The sequence below is a fragment of the Bos indicus genome, chromosome 3 (genome assembly GCF_029378745.1).
Source record: "Bos indicus isolate NIAB-ARS_2022 breed Sahiwal x Tharparkar chromosome 3, NIAB-ARS_B.indTharparkar_mat_pri_1.0, whole genome shotgun sequence".
Taxonomy (NCBI): Eukaryota; Metazoa; Chordata; class Mammalia; order Artiodactyla; family Bovidae; genus Bos; species Bos indicus.
Window position 1 is genome coordinate 53,350,058 of NC_091762.1, and position 19,533 is coordinate 53,369,590.

Below are 19,533 nucleotides of genomic sequence, written 5' to 3' on the forward strand. Positions count from 1 at the left end.
ATAGTTACAATGAGGCACTTAGGTACAGTCTTTGATAATAGTAGCATTTTTTAAAAGTTAAGAATTAAGCTCCAACATCTATTTTTAAAATTAGTTTTGAAGTAGAAATCAGGTCTGTGGATTCTGATAGCCTCAGAAAGGGATGGAATCACTTTTCAAGTTAATCACTGATTTCCATCAAACCTATCTTCTGCCCCCAGCATTCCCAGAGCTGCCAAGAAACACTGAGGGAGGATCCAGGAAAAAGAACTATGTTACTAAAATCCTTGCTCTTTGTTGGAGTTTAAGGTTGAGGTCCTTTTGATGTCCTCCAGGCCAATTACAAGATAAGACATTGTTTAAAATGAAGAAAGGCAGAAAGAAGAAGTGAGTTATTGATGGAATGGAGTGAAAAATTAACATTGCAAAATGGTTTTTTAAACTAGAGGCAGAAAGAAGCCTTAATCAGGGTTTCTGTTGCAGACAAACTTGCTTAAAAGTGTTAGCATTTAAATGGTCACACCTCCAGCTTTGAACTTAACACTCCATTAAGGGACTGAGGGAGCTCACACCTCTCTGTCTGTGACGCCTTTCACTCTTGTCAACCCAAGGAAGAGAAGGGGAGGAGAGAAGAGGAGGAGGAAGGGGAGGAGCAGCCACAAAGGGAGCAATGGCAAGGTGTTCAGAGAAGGTGACAGTCCTCGTTACGCCTGCTGTGCTGTGCTTAGTCGCTCAGTCATGTCCCACTCTTGGCTACCCCATGGACTGTAGCCTGCCAGGCACCTCTGTCCATGGGGATTCTCCAGGCAAGAATACTGGGGTGGGTTGCCATGTCCTCCTCTAAGTGATCTTCCCAACCCAGTAATCGAACACAGGTCTCCCACATTGCAGGCAAATTCTTTACCATCTGAGCCACCAGGGAAGCCCAAGGGTTGTATCCACTGTCCTTGTGCAATTACTAACAGCATCTGCTTTCACTCCTAAAATGCCCTGATCTAGATAATTAATTATGTGGTCACCCAAATAGGGTATAGAATGTTTCATATGATTAGTGGCAAAGTTATAGTCATTAATCAGTTCAGTTCAGTTGCTTAGTCATGTCTGACTCTTTGCCACCCTATGGACTGTAGCACGCCAGGCTTCCTGTACATCACCAACTCCTGGAGCTTGCTCAAACTCATGTCCATCGAGTCAGTGATGCCATCCAACCATCTCATCCTCTGTTGTCCCCTTTTCCTCTTGCCTTCAATCTTTCCCAGGATCAGGGTATTTTCCAATGAGTCAGTTCTTCCTATCAGGTGGCCAAAGTATTGGAGTTTCAGCTTTAGCATCAGTCCTTCCAATGAATATTCAGGGCTGATTTCCTTTAGGATTGACTAGTTTGATTTCCTTGCAGTCCAAGGGGCTCTCAAGAGTCTTCTCCAACACCACAGTTGAAAAGCATCAGTTCTTCAGTGCTCAGCTTTCTTTATGGTCCAACTCTCACATTCATACATGATTACTGGAAAAAGCATAGCTTTGACTAGACGGACCCTTGTTGACAAAGTAATGTCTCTGCATTTTAATATGCTGTCCAGGTTGTTCATAGTTTTTCTTCCAAGGAGCAAGCATCTTTTAATTTCATGGCTGCAGTCACCATCTGCAGTGATTTAGGAGCCCCCCAAAATAAAGTTTATCACTATTTCCATTTTTTCCCTCATCTATTTGCCATGAAGTGATGGGAACAGATGCCATGATCTTCATTTTTTGAATGTTAAGTTTTAAGCCAGCTTTTATATTCTCCTCTTTCACTTTCATCAAGAGGCTATTTAATTCTGCTTTGCTTTCTGCCATAAGGGTGGCATCGTCTGCATATCTGAGGTTATTGATATTTCTCCTGGCAATCTTGACTCCAGCTTGTACTTCATCCAGCCTGGCATTTTGCATGATGTAATACTCTGCATAGAAGTTAAATGAACAGGGTGACAATATACAACCTTGACATAATCTTTTCCCAATTTGGAACCAGTCTGTTGTTCCATGTCCAATTCTAACTATTGCTTTTTTACCTGCATACAGATTTCTCAGGAGGCAGGTAACGTGGTCTGGTATTCCCATCTCTTGAAGAATTTTCCACAGTTTGTTGTGATCTATACAGTCAAAGGCTTTGGCATAGTCAATAAAGCAGAAGTAGATGCTTTTCTGAGACTCTCTTGTTTTTTCAATGATCCAATAGATGTTGGCCATTTGATCTCTGGTTCCTCTGCCTTTTCTAAATCCAGCTTGAACATCTGGAAGTTCTTTGTTCAAGTACTGTGGAAGCCTTGCTTGGAGAATTCTGAGCATTACTTTACTAGCATATGAAATGAGTGCAATTGTGTGGTAGTTTTACCATTCTTTGGTAGTGCCTTTCTTTGGGATTGGAATGAAAACTGACCTCTTCCCTTCATTAATATCTAAAATTAACATGGAAATAACATCTGTTCCTTGGACAGTCAGCTTTGGTTCAGATGCTTATTTCTGTGTCATTTCACATGCTAAGACTAAGTGTTCTTGACTGTAGAAGTAGATTCAAAGAGTGAAAGTATCCTGGAAAGGAATCCTAGAGGCTATACGGTTGTCATTCTGCAAATGAAAAACTGAGGCTTAAAGAGGTTGACCTGCCTAAGGTCACACAGCTAGTTATAAAATTGCTGAGCACAGGACTTAGGGTCTTCTACATGTAAGTTTTACATTTTCAGTGTGTCATATATTTTCAAGGAAATGAATAATGAAATGGCAATCCACTCCAGTATTCTTGCCCAGAGAATTCCATGGACAGAGGAGCTTGGTAGGCATAGTCCATGGGGTCGCAAAGAGTCGGACATGACTGAGAGACTATGCTTTCACTTTTTTAAATAAAGTTCTCAAGATGTAGGGGCATAAAATATAGAAGTTGTGATACATAAATCTTGAGGTGAGAGGACTGAGAGATCAGTAGGAGGGGTTGGGGAACACAGAAAACAAGCAGTGGCTCCTAGGATGAAGTTTCTGATGCCCCCTGATGACTTCAGCTAAGACGGAGACCAATATTCTCTTGGAATGAACCAGGAATCAAATTAGTTTGGTCTTAACAATTTAATAGCTAATTTATCTTGGTCAAAGTTACTGAACGTCTTTAAAACTTCCATTTCCTTATCTAAAAGGTGGCTATAAAGTTAATATTCATCTGAGAGGACTATTATGAAGACTCAGTAAAACAGTCTATGTAAATCGTCTAGCCCAATGCCTGGCTCATGGTTATATATTCAAAAATAGCTGTCATCATCATCACCACCATTGTCTCTATCATCATGACCAGCAGCATCAGCTTTTGTGCTTGTCTCCCAGGCTGACCTGCTGTTACAGTTAGTTGATTTCACAATCCCACACATCCCTTTCTCTTATACGATGCTCTACATTAATCTCATTTAGTTTCACATGCTCACAGAGATCGATATTACCGTTTTATTTAACATATCAGGAAAGAGGCTCAAAGAGATTAGATAATTTGTTCAAGATCACACAACCAATAAGTAATGGAAGCAAAATTGAAGCCTAAGTTTTCTTATTGTTTCAACATGTCTGTCTCTGGTAAGAACTTATAGGGTGGAGTACTAAGATGGAAGAGTGAGGAGGGGTAAAGGCAGCTGGGAGTTCACCTTGTCTAGATGGTAGGGGTGTTAGGAAAGGGATGTTAGGCAGATCACACTTTACCACACTGTTCTGCAAGTGTTGCCCACGTACAAATAAGGTGGTTTTGTTTTTTTGTCTACATAGTCAATCAAAGAATGCAAACTTAAAACCTCAAGATAGCTTGGACTCAGCCTCTAGAAACAGAAGAGATGCTATTTGTCACCTTAACAAAAAACACTCTGATAAGACTCAGAAAGGAAAGTCAAATCGAGCCAGTAGAACAGGGTTCTTGAGGTCAATACTTCTCCTGAGACATGACCCAGCCAAGTAAGGAAATCTGGGCTCTAAAGAGTCTCTGGGGCACTCCACTCTTTTCATATGCTTCATGCTAAATGGCTTCAGTTGTGTCAGATTATTTGAGACCCTATGGACTTTAAGACTCCTCTCTCTAGGCAAGAATACTGGAGTCAGTAGCCATTTCCTTCTCCAGGGCATCTTCCTAACCCAGGGATTGAGCCTGTGTCTCTTGGGTCTCCTGCATTGGCAGGTGAGTTCTTTACCACTATCACCACCTGGGAGCCCATACTGTGATGATGCAAAGGATAATTTCATGGGAAAGTTCCTAGTGATGACCAAATTGGTCCCAAATATTCAAAAATGACAATGAACCAAGATAACATTCATACCTTTCACTTGGATGGAAAGCAGTTCAGGTATCCAACTTCTTTGTGGTTTATGTTTCTTTGTCATTTTAAAAACTATTTGGGATTAATTTGGTCATTAGGACCCTTCCCATGAAATATCTTTTGTATCATCACAATTAATTGATTTGGAGTTATTTCTAATCATACAGTTAGGACTTCTAGTGAAGGGTAGAATGATTCTACTAATGAAAGCTAATTAGTAAAAGCACAAGTTAAACAGAGACCAAAACAAAGTGATAGGAATCCTCTATTCACATGCCTCAGAATACTCACAATGAATAGACCAAGGGTCCTCACATTCCCTGAGATCGCCTAAGAGTTCTCTGGTCCTGGTTTCACATGACTGTCAGTAATTATAAGTACATGTTTTGGAGTCAGACAAATTTGACTGTGAATCTTATCCCTATCCTCTCCACCTTGGATGACAGGTGTTTCAAACTCTAAGCTGTTATTTCCTCCAAAGTTGAGGTAGTGGTGATAACAGTAACCTCACAATGTATGCCGTGCACTGAGCTCTGTCCTGGCACATAGTAAGTGCCCAGTAAGAGGTAGTCATTGTATTCTTCTTATATTCTTGTTGAGTTGTGGCAGAAAAGCACACCTCTCCACAATTTTCCCACCCCTTCCAGTCACCTTCCTCTTTGGAGTATATCTGCTGTATATGCCTTTGACCACCTGTAGCTTTAGCATTAGGTCAGCAAGTAATGTAACATTCTCTCTCTTCCTTCTACCTCAAATGTCCTTTCCTCGACTATACCCTGATTACTGTTTCAATTAACCCATGAAAACTATTCCTCAATTCGGCAAATTATTCCAAGCCAAGAGAAATGGCAAACTCATTCAAAGAATTTGAACCAAAAAAGTTCCAAAGTTTTCAAAACGAATAGGCTTTAAACAATAGAATATTAAAGGGACAAGTGTAAGGTCATTCATTTGAGTCCAAACAAACCTCAGATGTATGAAGATCACTCTATGAGGATAAAAAGTAAAACCTTAAGCTTTTATTTTGAAACTAAACTCAATTTAGTTAACACTGTGATATTTCTACCCCCAAAACGGATGTGACTTTGCCTAAAATGTAGGCACATGGTCTGGGAGCCTAGAATGAGGGGTTTCATTGATTCAGTGTTGCTTGATTGGGCAGACCACCAGATCTGGTACAAGGTGATAGATTTTAGCATTTTATCCTTACTTCAAGAATCAAGGGAGACAGTGAATTTTGTAACATTAGGGTTGTTCAAAAATCAGCTAAATGAAGATTTGTTTGGACCATTCATTGTTAAGGAAATTCATGTTTCAGATGGATGTTTGGACCAGACATCGTTATGGTCCCTTTTAACTAGAGAGAATACAAGTTGCCATTTCATAGGGCCAATAATCTTCTTATCCAAACATTATTTGATCTCTTTATACATTCTAAGAAAGTAAGGTCACAGGTATAGGTTTCTTTGTTATTTTGAATAACAAACTTCTCTGAATCTGACTACTCTTATTATCCCATTTGGTTCTTCCTCAAAGAAAAGTGCTTTCCAAAAGGAAGAATGACTTGGCGTCTCTTGACCCCGCAGCATCTTAGTCATTTCCACCTTTGGGCTTGTGTTCAGCTACCCCTGACCTTTTGAATGTCCCAGTAGCCTCTCTCTTCTAATCCATCACCTCCTTCAAATTCTGGCTCCATGCTGGCCTTCTCTAAGAGAATTTCCAGGTTTCTTTTATTCTTCTAAGCTCCTCAAGGACTCTACGTAGTACACCCAGACTCGCTTACATGTTGCCCATGAATCGTGCTCTTGTTTCATGTTGCTGTGACTCTCCCTCGGAACTCTAACTCCTAAAGGGCAGCGAACCTCTGTCAGTGGAGATAAAAAGGAGAAGAGCTCTGGATTTTCCTAATGATCACAAAACACTGGGCACAAAGCAACCACTAGGGGCCTAAGACCCATCAAACAGCAGTGAAATTCCACTAGGATTAAGGTTAGATGGGGCAAACCAAGTTTCAGAAGATCAGAGACATTTATATTCTGTTCTGAGTAGTTCAACAGTCCTTCCAAATCACCAGGACTACAGACATAAAAGTTTCATCTAGCCACTAGCTCTAGCTGAACATATCACAGGTTACTTAAAGTGCAATTTATTTTTAATAGAAAAATTGATTCTAGAATGAAACATGAAGTAGTCTTTTTTTTTTTTTTTGGTAGTAGACTAACCTTTTAAAGAATAGCATTCTTGCCCTAGAGAGGGGCATAAAAGTTTAAAAGGTTATTTTCCACATTACACATAACCTGCATGCTCACCTTTACTATCTCTTTGCCAGATCAGCCTGTGGCACTAACTCACTGAAAATACCGGCTCCATTAATGCATGATTTACTTCTCTTTACTCGGCAAAGTACAGACCTCATATTTCAAAGCAAATTCAAGCTTTTGTAATTCACTACCTCCTCTGTGAGATGTGATGACATGGATTTTTCTCTTCAAAATTCGAAAGAGCAAAGCAACTGTGTTGCTGAAGAGAAGTCTTTCCTGACCCACCCAGGTTAGTTGGTTGCTCCCTGAATGAGTTCCTATGGCACTTTTAACTTGCTGCTCTTCTTTAAACATACCATGGTAATCATAATTTGCTTACATGTATTTGTTACACATATCTTCTCACCTATTCCAACTGCCAACTCCATGACAGCAGAAATGCTGTCCTGTCCATTTATTTGTAACTTCATGATATGGGTGCCAGGGTGTATAATCCAGACCCTTTCTCAGGACAAGGCTTCCGTTCCCCCAGCTGCTATGATTGCCGCCTGCTGGCAGGTCACAGCCAAGTCTCTTTTCTGGAATTTCCCACAGCTAAATAAAGCTACTCTGCCCAAGCATTCATCCAACGACTGACCAATTCGAGCATACAAAGGTCTGGCTTCATTGCCTCCATTCAGGATAACTCTGAAGTTTCTCCTCACCCCCAATCTCTGTGCTTTCATCCAAGTCCTTAGTTGCTGACTGCATCGCAGCTCAATGCCTCTTCTGCCAAGCCTGGCTTCCCCCGCTTCCTCAAAGATATTGTTCCTGACAGCTCTCTTCAATAAATCTCCTGTACACAAGTCTTCATCTCCAACTCTGTTTCCCAGGGAACCAAACTTAAGATTCCCCCACACCCTAGAACAGTATTAGTGCACAATAGGCATTCCATTAATATTTGGTAGAAGAATAAGTGAATGAAATACACAGGAAATTAACAAATAATAATTTTACATTCCAACATTTCACTCCGACTCTTCTTCCTGCCCCATCTTACCTCAGGTTGTGATCTGAGGGAGTCAATGTAGACAAATACTAAATAAAAATACATTGGACTGAATTACATGAAAGACAACAACATATTAATATGGGGGGGGAGGGGTGACACAGCTAAAACAGTAGTGAGAGGGAAATTTATAGCATTAAAAAGCATACAGAAGAAAAGAGGAAAAGTCTCAAATCAGTAATCTAAGATCTCACCTCAAGTATCTATAGAAAGAACAACAAAGTAAATGCAAATAAATAGAAGGAAATAATATACATAAGAGCAGAAATTGATGAAATTGAAAACAATAAATAAATAAATTTAATGAAGCAAGTGCTTTGAAAAGATCAATGAAATTGAGAAACCTTTAGCAAGACTGATGAAGAAAAGGGACAGAAGACACAAACTACCAATATTAGCAATGAAACAGGTGTTATCACTACAGACCCTGCAGACTTCAAAAGGATAATAAGGTATACAGTGAGTAATTCTATAGATACAAATTTCACAACTTAGATGAAATGATGCAATTCCTCCTAAAACAAATACAAACACAGCTCACCCAATATGAAAGAGAAAGGGTTAGGAGGATCCCCTGGAAGAGGGCATGGCAACCCACTCCAGTATTCTTGCCTGGAGAATCCCATGGACAGAGGAGTCTAGCAGGCTACAAACCATGGAGTCTCAAAAGAGTGGACACGACTGAGTGACTAAGCACAGCACACAGCACACAGCATTACCCCCACATCAGAACCAGATAAACAGGTGTACAAAATAAGAAAACTATAGACCAATATCCCTTATGAATATAGACTAAATTTTTGTAACAAAATATTAGCAAATAGAATTCAGCAATATAAATAAAAAAGCTGTAAACCCATGACCAACAGAGCTTATTCCAAGGATATAGAGCTAGTTCAATACTTAATCAATCAATGTAATCTACCATAGTAACACGTGTTTTTTTAAAAAGCACATAATCATACCAACTGAAGCAAAAAAAAAAAATTGCTTGACAAAATTCCATATGCTTTCATGGTGAAAACTCTAAGAAGAATAGGAATACAGGAGATATTCCTTAATTGCAAAGAGCATCCACGAAAATATACAGCTAACATACCTACTGTTGAAAGACTATATTCTTTCCCTCTAAGGTTAGGAACAAGGAAAGAATGCCTGTCTCACAGCTTTTGTTGGACATAGTGCTGGAAGTTCTAACCAGTGCAATAAGGTCCTAAAAGGAAATAAGAGGCATACATATCAGAAAGGAAGAAATAAAACTGTCTTTATTTGCAGTGATATGATTGTCTTCATAGAAAATTCCAAGGACTCTACAAAAAAAACAAACAAACAAACACCCTACTAGAACTAATAACTTCATTACTTTCATAATACAAAATAAGCACACATAAATAAACTGAACATCTACATATAAGCAGTGTACATGTGGACAACAAAATAAAAAATACAACACCATTTCCAATCAATCAAAAAAATGAAATACTTAGATGTAAACCAGACATTACAGGAATTTATTTTAGGCTTGGCCATAATAAGGTTCATTTCTAAGTTAGATTATGACCATATACTGGTCAGAAAGTGAAATCAACTGGATTTTTGATTGTTGAAAAACGTAGTTTGTAATAAACTATAAAATGCTGATGAAAGAAAGTAAAGCTTTAAATAAATGGAGGGGTATACTATTTTCATGAATTGAAAGACTCAACACAGTAAAGATGCCAATTCTCCAAATGATATGCCAGTTTAACTCAATTCTATCACAACCCCAGCAAGACTTTTTTGAATGATAGACATGATTACTATAAAATGTATTTAGAGAGGAAAAGAAGCTGAGATATCTAAAACAATTTTGAAAAAGAATAAAGTATGAGAAATCAGTGTGTTACAATACTTATTATTTAGCTAAGGTAACCAACTTCATGGTTTCGGCAGAGAGATAGACACAGATCAGTGGGACAGATGAGAGAACCTAAAATAGACTTACTTGCAAAAATATGCCCATTGATATTTGATAAAGGTACAAAAGCAATTCAATGGAAGGATAATCTTCAAAATATGGTACCGCAGCAACTAGACATAAATAGGACAAAAGAATCCTCAACCTTAGTTCTCAAATCTTATACAAGAATTAACTCAAAATGAATCACAGATTTTAAAGTAAAATTTGAAACTACAAAATTTTTCAAAAAAAGATAGGAGAAAATATTCAGTATCTAGGGCCCGGCAACAAGTTCTTAGACTTAGGCCATAGGCAAAATCTATAAAAGGAAATGATAAATTTCAATTTTATTAAAATTAAAAATGTTTGCTCTATGGAATACCCTGTTAAGAGAATGACAAGCACACATGAGTAGAAAACATTAGCAGACCACATCTCCCAACAAAAACTAATATCTAGAATAAAGTATGCTCAAAACTCAAAACACACACAGACATTTCAATGAAGATCATATGTAGATGGTAAATAAGCACATAAAAAATGTTGGGCATCATTAGTCATTTGGAAAATGGAAGCTCAAATCGTAATGAGACATTATCACTACACACCTATCTGAATGGCTGCAAGAAAAAATAATGAAAAAATTTTCACCAGTTGTTGGTGAAAACCCAATATGGAGACAAACTGTATTATTCACAAATTGTTGGTTAGAAGGTAAACTGATACAGTCTTCCAGGAAAGTATTTAGCAGTTTCTAAAAAAGTTAAACATGCAACAAGCAAATGATTCAGCTATTGTGTTCCTTGTCATTTATCACAGAGAAATGAAAGCTTGTATTCACACAAGTCTGCATGTGAATGTTTATAGTAGTCATACACTTCATAGCCTCAAATTGGAAATCACTCGATGTCCTTCAGGGGGTGAATGATTAAATAAACTCCAACACATCTATACCAGGGAATACTACTCAGCAATAAAAAGGAGCAGACCAATGATACAAACAACAGCCTGAAGAGATCTTCAGAGAATCATGCTGAGTGAAAATAAGTCAATTTCAAAAGTTATACATTGTATGATTTCATTTATATAAACTTCTTCGAAGGACAAAACTACTATAGAAATGGAGAACTAATTAGTGGTTGCCAGGGATTAAGGACGGAGAAGGCAATGGCACCCCACTCCAGTACTCTTGCCTGGGAAATCCCATGGACGGAGGAGCCTGGAAGGCTGCAGTCCATGGGATCGCTGAGGGTCGGACACGACCAAGCAACTTTACTTTCACTTTTCACTTTCATGCATTGGAGAAGGAAATGGCAACCCACTCCAGTGTTCTTGCCTGGAGAATCCCAGGGATGGTGGAGCCTGGTGAGCTGCTGTCTATGGGGTCGCACAGAGTCGGACATGACTGAAGCAACTTAGCAGCAGCAGCAGCAGCAGCAGCAGCAGCAGCAGGGATTAAGGAGGAGTTGGGGTGGGAAGAAAATGGGTGTGACAATAAAAAAGGTACCAAGAGAGATCTTTACAGATGTGGAAACGCTCTGTAACTTTGTTGTATCAATATCAATATCTTGGTTATGTATTGTATTATAGTTTTGCAAGATGTTATCACTGGAGGAAAACTCTAGATCTTTCTGTATTATGTCTTACAACTGCATGTGACTCTCCATTATCTCCAAATGAAGAGTTCAGATAATAAAGGGAGGACAACATTGGATTTGTAAATGATTTCTTGGATATGACACTGAAGTTACAGGCAATAAAAGAAAAAAATAGACAAATTGAACTTCATGAAAATTTAATAGATCTGTGCATAAAAAACACTATCAACAGAGTAATAAGGAAACCCACAAAATGGGGTAAAATATTTTAAATCATGCATCTGATAAGGGATTAACATCTAGAACATACGGGAAACTCCTAAAACTCAACCACACAAAACCCAGTTCAAGAATGGGTAAAGGATTTGAACAGACATTTCTCCATGAAGACATAAAAACGGCCAACAAGCACATGAAAAGATGCTCATTATCACTAATCATGCAAATCAAAACTATAATGAGATACCACCCCAAACCCATTAGGATGACTTTTTTTAGTGGAAAATAACAGGTGTTGGTAAAGATATAGAGAAACTGGAACTCATGTATTGTTGGTAGAAATGTAAAATAGCATAGATGTTATGGTGGTTCCTTAAAAAATTAAAAATAGAATTACCATATGATCTAGCAATTCCACTTCCAGGTATGTACCCAAAAGAATTGAAAGCAAGGTCTCAAAGAGATATTTGCCCACCCCTGTTCATATAACATTATCCATAACATCCTAAAGGAGAAAGCAACCCAAGTGTTTGTTGATGGATGAATGGATAAGCAAAATATGGTATAGTTGACCCTTGCACAATGCAGGACTTAGGGCCACCAACCTCCCTCAATGACAAAAAGCCATGGTATAATCTTACAGTTGGCCCTCCATATGTGTAATCTTGCATCTGTATATTCAACGAACTGCAGATTATATACTGTAGTTTGTATTTAGATTTAAAAATCCAAGTATAAGTGGACATATGCAGTTCAAATCCATGTTGTTCAAGGGTCAACTGTATATACATACAATGGAATATAATTCATCTGTAAAAAGGAAGGAAATTCTAACACATGCTACAAAAAATGTGCATGAATCTTGAGGATATTATGGTAAGTGAAATAAGCCAATCACAAAAAGATAAATATTTCACGGTTCTATTTATATGAGATACCTAGAGTAATCAAATTCATAGAGACAAGAAGAAAATAGTAAACTTCCAGGGGCTGGAGTGAAGGGGGAATGGGGAATTATTGTTTAATGACAGAGTTTCAGCTTTGCAAGGTGAAAGTTCTGGAGATGAATGGTGGTAATCATTCCACAATAAAATGAATGTACTTAACATTACTGAACTGTACACATAAAAATGGTTAGGATAGAAAATTTTGTTATATGTATTTTGCAACACACACACAAATGAAATATAAAAGATAAAGTCACAAATTTTATTAGTGTTTATTCATATCTATGCAGACATGGAGGGGAAAATGTACTTAATGCATCTGATTAAAACTGGAGTAAGTTATCAGACTTTCCCCAAAAGTTGGCAATCTGCCCCTCAACACCATCCCACTCTATTTGCTCTCAATCTTTGTTTACTATGTTACTTTCTTTTTCTCTATGTCTATTTAAAAAAAATAAAAATGATATGTATTTATGGTGTAACACAGACTTCCCTGGTGGCTCAGTGGTAAAGAATTTGCCTGCCAAGCAGAAGATGTGGGTTTGATCCTTGAGCTGGGAAGATCACCTGTAAAAGGAAATGGCAACCCACTCCAGTGTTCTTGCCTGGGAAATCCCATAGACAGAAGAGCTTGGTTGGCTACAGTCCACAGGATCACAAAAGAGTCAGACATGACCTAGCGACTAAACAACAGCAAGGTGTAACACAGGATGATTTGTTACATATATGTAGTGAAAATATTTCAGTAGTCAAGCTAATTAACGTATGATCTCCTCACACAGGTACTATTTTTTCATCTGATAAGAATACCTGAAATCTATTCTCCTATCAAATTTCCAGGATTCAATACAGTATTATTAGCTATAGTCAACATACTATATATGAGATATCTGGGCTTTTTTATCCTACATAACTCAACTTTGTACCCTTAACTAACATCTCCCCATTTTCCCTGCCTCCCCATCCCTGGTAACCACTGTTGTCCTCTGATTCAATATATTTGACTTTGTTAGATTCCACAGGTAGAAGATCAGCTTTTTCTTTCTGTTTCTGGCTTATTCCACTTAGCATAATGTCCTCCAGGTTTATTCACATTGTCACAAATGGCAAGATCTTGTTTTCTAAGGCTGAATAAAATTCCACTGTATGTACAATTTCTTTGTCCATCCATCCATGATGGATACTTTAATTGTTCCCGGATCTTGGCTACTCTGAATAATGCTATAATTAACAAGGGAGTCCCTCGGTATCTTGGAGATAACTAATTTCATTTGCTTTGGGTGTATACTCAGAAGAGAGATTATGGTAGTTCTATTTTTAGTTTTTGAGGAACCTCCATACTGTTTTTCCTGGTGGCTCCACCACTTTACAATTCCACCAGCAGTGTACAAGGATTCCCCTTCTTCCACATGCTTGCCAACACTTGTTACCTTTTATTTTGTTGTTGCAGACATTGTAACAGATGTGAGGTGATATGCATTGTGGTTTTGATTTGCATTTTCCCCATGATTAGTCTGAGAAGGCAATGGCACCCCACTCCTGTACGCTTGCCTGGAAAATCCCATGGATGGAGGAGCCTGGTGGGCTGCAGTCCATGGAGTCGCTAGAGTTGGACACGACTGAGCTACTTCTCTTTCACTTTTCACTTTCATGCACTGGAGAAGGAAATGGCAACCCACTCCAGTGTTCTTGCCTTGAGAATCCCAGGGATGGGGGAGCCTGGTGGGCTGCCGTCTATGGGGTCGCACAGAGTCGGACACGACTGAAGTGACTTAGCAGCAGCATATACTTTTTACCTTAAATTCAAATCTTGCAACTCTCCTCTTTGACGCCAACTGATATGTAAGTGGCTCACATAGTTACCAGTGAGAAAGGTTGGTTTCTTAGTAGCACAGGCCATTTAAACTTACCCTACCCCATAGCATGTGCTAAGCAGGCACACCAATGCCTTGGGATTGACTCACTGACTGAGGCCTTCTGGAGCTTTAGATTTTTCTTACCCAGAAAATAGGATCAACACCACCGCCATCATGAATTATTCAGTGCCTGTCTGGGCTACTCCCTGGTGAACAATAAAATAATGGAAACTGACAAAATTGATTTGTGGTGAATTTTTCGTGAAGCCAAGTTCATGACAAGTGAGCAAGGGCAAGCAGGGCTCAGAGGAACCTGACCACAAGAAAGGTCAGCCCACAATTCCCCTGGGAACATCACCACCTGGTCAATAGTACAGCCAGACCAGAGGCCTGGCATAAGGCTCCTTTTCCTCCTGGGTTAGCGGGAGATGAACGCTGTCTCCTAATGAAAAGGCACAGACAATTGGGTTCACCGAGCCAGTTCACCAACTAGATGGATGGACAAGCCTCAGATAATTTCATGAATCATTTGAATTGCTAGATAATTAGAAATTCAATAACCAAATCTCTGAACATAATTTCAGCTGTTTAGCAGAGTGTTAAGAAAGAAAGGCTTCAATTCAGCATATTTTGAACTCCTGATTAGGGTTTCACTAATTAAAAGGAAAAAAAGTATTGGCACCATGTCTAATCCTTCCATTAATCTCCCTCAACATATATTATGCTGACTGTTATTGTGTAATCATTAAATGTAAAATATTAAACTGGACATTTGACTTTATTGATCACATTATGGACTAAGATATAGCAAGTAATTATCTGCCAAGACAGATTCATTGATTGGACTGTCATTGAGAGTTGAAATTGACACATTGTTGATTATTATGGTAGGATACTGTGTTCATCAATTATTTTGTCTCATTTCCTTTCTCATTGTGTATTCTGTATTTATATTCGTTCTTATTTAAAAACTCAAAAGGCAGACTTTTTACCCTAAAATCAGATGTGTGATTTTCTGTGTCGATTAGAAACATTGCCATCTAAGTGCAGAGACTTAGTTTTATAGACTTGAGCATTTTATTTGTTCTAATACCAGGCAATTTTGGATAGTATTTTGTCTCCATACATCTCAGTATCTCTATTGATAAATAATCTTATCTTTTCTGGACTTTTTACTCCCTTACTCTGCTGTTTCTTCAGCATTTACAATTCAGTTCAGTTTACTAAGGAGGTATGGAGCCTCCCCATATTCCAGGCACTGTGTAAGGTGCTGCAGATACCAAGATGGGTAAGACAGAGTTCCTATCCTCAGGGAAGCTAAAAATCTAGGGAAGGACACTGACCTGGACCTTAATAGAGAGAACTGAAGAGAACTGAAGCAACAGAGGCTGAGCATGCACAAAATTAGAAGTAAGCAGACTTCTGGTTCATTCTGATGCAGGGTAGGATATTTTAAAATCTTGTGCTAATAACAGGGTAAAAGTTGCCTATCATATTTTGGGAATGGAGAACAAGATAGGATTCTTTTTAAATGCCATCCTGAGGCATGCAAAATGCTCTTAGAGTTCACCGCTTACAGAATTTAGAAGCTGACTTCAAGAATGATCTTCAACACAGACCAGAGTTTCATGGAGTTCTTTTCTTAAGGTTGATTTTTAGAGAAGTTCTAATGTGTTGTTTGGGCTTCCCAGGTGGCTCAGTGGTAAAGAATCTGCTGCCAATTCAGGAGCTGCAGGAGATGTGGGTCCAGTCCCTGGGTTGGGAAGTTCCCCTGGAGAAGGAAATGGCAACTCACTCCAGTATTCTTGCTGGGAAAATTCTATGGACAGAGGAGCCTGGCGGGTTGCAGTTCATGGGGTCTCAAAGAGCCTGACATGACTGAGCGACTGAGCATGCATGCAGTGTGTTGTTTGGTCTAACTCCATTCTGGTTAGGCCACAGATACATGGTCATGCGATGTATCCTCCTACATATCATTCTTTCCATTGTTAATTTTGTACAACATATGGGCAGTCACTATGAGTTACATGTTTTTAAAAAGTCTTTCTTCCCACCCCTTTGTGCTTCTGCATTCAGTAGGTACTCAGTTAATGACATTAGAAGCCTCTTTGAGGTAGAGGATAGTGGCCACTTGAACAACCCAAGTTGTTTCAAAATTTCAATTAAAAGAGTTTTGACACATGGTAGATGTGCATTAAATGCCTTTCAGTTTTCCTGGGACAAAGGAGCTCAAGCACCTTCAATAAAGGGGGCTTGATGACTGATTGCATGAATGAATGAGGCTGAAATCCATTTCACTTAAGCATCTTTCTAGTGTTGACATGGGACAGAGCATGGTACAATGGAAATGGCATTGTACATATTTCCTAACCTAGGTTTTGGTCTCAGTGGCTCGAGGAAGTGACTCAATTCTTTTATTCAATAAATAAAGTGGTCAGGACAGATATTTAAGAAAGGCATTTCTCACTCAAATCTACCACTCTATTTTGCCTTGAGTTAGGTAGATCAGTTGTTAGCATTCACAAAAGCAATTAAAAGATAAGGCAATGGAAGCAAGTTGTATTATCCAACCATAATTCCAGGAATTTATGGATTACACAAGAGCCTACATCTCTTCACTCCTATCCACACCAACTCAATCGCCTTTGTGGCTTCTCACTTCATGTATTGGGCTAAAAAGATAAATACACTTCATGAACTTAGTGTAAAACTTTGCTGTTAACTTGTCATGACTTAGACTTTGGGAAGTACTTGTGAGTGAGAAACAGTTCCTTTAAATTTCTGGGTATCTGGAGTCTGTTTTTCTGTACTTCTACAGAACTATGGAGAGAGTCTCCTAGACTAAACTCCACAAATCTTTAAGGTGGAAGATCTCAATCTTTTTTTTTTTAATCTGATTTTATCTGAAACTGGAGATCCTTCTCCCAGAACAATGATGGCGCTCATAAATACAACATTTTGCCTATAATTTCTGGGTAGTGGGAAGGAGCTAAGGGGCTGTTCCCAGGTTAAGAATCACTCTCAAGCCCAATTGGAGAGCCCCATTTTGCTCTGACGTCAATACTTTTGTACTTGAACTCTCTCAGCTCTGCCACCTGCTAGCTGTGTGACCACAAACAAGTGGCTTCACCTTTCGGCCCCTCCTTGCAGCTGGTCGGGAGCACCAGCAGGAGTAGAAGTCAAGCGCCCAGCATCAGGCTTGTTACACAGCAACAGGCACTGACTCACTTACCGTTTCTTTTCGTCCCCTTTCTGCTTGTTTCCCCTAATTGTAGTCCGTCTTGCTTAACTATATGCTTTCCTTTGCAGCTTGGCGTCCTCATTCCTTTTCATGCTGCGCGTAGTCCTCTTCACTGCTGCCCTCAACTTTCTACTCGAACTCTCTATTTGTGTCGTTCAATCTTATAGAATACACTTGGATTTCTTCCCTGTAGCTAAAAAAAGAATCAGCTATTTAGAAATAGCACCACTGTGCTGTTTTGCCAAAATGGGTTCATTTTTAATTCTCCAGATTTGCTACTTCTAAGGTAAAGCCTCAGTCACATTAGCATGGCCTGGAATTTCCCATTTAAAATCTTTCCTGGGGCTGAAAATTAATCTTTCCTTAGGCAGTACCTAAAGGGTATGCGTATTGAGTGATCTAAAGATCAATTAAACACTGACTGAGCTTCAGTAAAGAACTATTTCTCTACACCAAAGAGGCCATGGGAATGCAGGTAGAATCCAGGAACATTGAGTTAAGTTTTCCTAGGCATCTTAAGGAACTCTGAGATTACCAGGGAAGCTGCTGGGGCCCAAACCAAGTGGGTAACCTTGTGCCTCCAAGTATAGGGGATGATTAGAGAACTAACATTTAATAAGTAATAATTATGTGCCAGGTGGAAGTCAGAGGTTGCAGTATGGAAGCCTAAAGCCCACATGTAACCCACAAATGTGAGGTTTACTCTATTCTGATAAATCACAAATCTACATTTAAAGGTAGAAACATTTCATATATATCATGTACACAGACAAGGATCTTGTGGTTTCTCCTGAAAAATTAGAATGTTCAGCAACATTGAGCTCAAATTCTCACATGGCGACAATAAGAGGAAAGCAGGAGACGGTGTCATGAGTAGTGTACAGCTCTCAGTTCACCACAGTTCTCAGCATTCCCTGGAGTTACATATGTGTGCATAGCTGCACTTGCTCCTCTTGCTTCTCATTTCCTCACTGTGATAAACCTTTGAAAATATGCCTCTCTCTCTCTCTCTCTCTCTCTCTCTCTCTCTCTCTCTATATATATATATATATATATATATATATGCTTCCCTGGTGGCTCAGAGGTTAAAGCGTCTGCCTGCAATGCGGGAGACCCAGGTTCGATCCCTGGGTTGGGAAGATCCCCTGGAGAAGGAAATGGCAACCCACTCCAATATTCTTGCCTGGAGAATATCATGGATGGAGGAGCCTGGTAGGCCACAGTCCATGGGGTCGCAAAGAGTCGGACACAACTGAGCGACTTCACTTTCATTTTTACTGCATATATACAAATACATATATATTTAATATTTATTTATTTATTTGGCTGTGCCAGGTCTTAGTTGTAGCATGCAGGATCTTTAGCTGTGACATGAAGGATTTTCATCTGAGGCATGCAGGATCTTTAGTTGTGGCAGGCAAACTCTTAGTTGCAGCATATGGGTTCCAGTTCTCCAACCAGGGATCAAACCCAGGCCCTCTTCATTGACAGCAAAAGTCCCAGTCACAGGACCACCAGGGAAGTCCCTACACACACACACACACACGTATGTGTGTATATTAATATATACATATATATATATATACTATGTGTATTATGTGATATATATATATATATATATGTAATCTGCTTTTAACTTATTTCATGCAGATGGTGCTGGCTCTATTACAAATGAGAAAATGCAATTTAGGGCACAATTGAAAGGAAACAGTAAGGAGTGTTACCTGAACTTGCCTCTCTAATGTAGACCTAAAAGAATTGTTCTCAACCATGGACAGAGAAGCCCCAGTAAGATGGCAGGTGCTGAGAGAGGGGATCAGAGGACAGACAGACAGAAACCACACAGCCTAATCACATAGACCACAGCCTTGTCTAACTTAATGAAACTGAGCCATGCCAGGTAGAGCCACCCAAGACAGACAGGTCAAGGTGGAGAGTTCTGACAGAATGCGGTCCACTGGAGAAGAGAATGGCAAACCACTTAAGTATTCTTGCCTTGAGAACCCCATGAACAATATGAAAAGGCAAAAAGATAGGACACTGAAAGATGAACTCCCCAGGTCGGTAGGTGCCCAACATGCTATTGGAGATCAGTGGAGAAATAACCCCAGAAAGAATGAAGAGAT

The 19,533-nt window shown here is 39.2% G+C and overlaps 1 non-coding gene across 1 annotated transcript; it reads left to right on the plus strand.

Annotated features, from left to right (window-relative positions):
* Nucleotides 1-18,474: 18,474 nt before the first annotated feature.
* TRNAC-GCA (transfer RNA cysteine (anticodon GCA)) lies at nucleotides 18,475-18,546 on the plus strand. The gene has a single exon. It is a non-coding gene; the product is annotated as a tRNA-Cys (tRNA).
* Nucleotides 18,547-19,533: the final 987 nt, after the last annotated feature.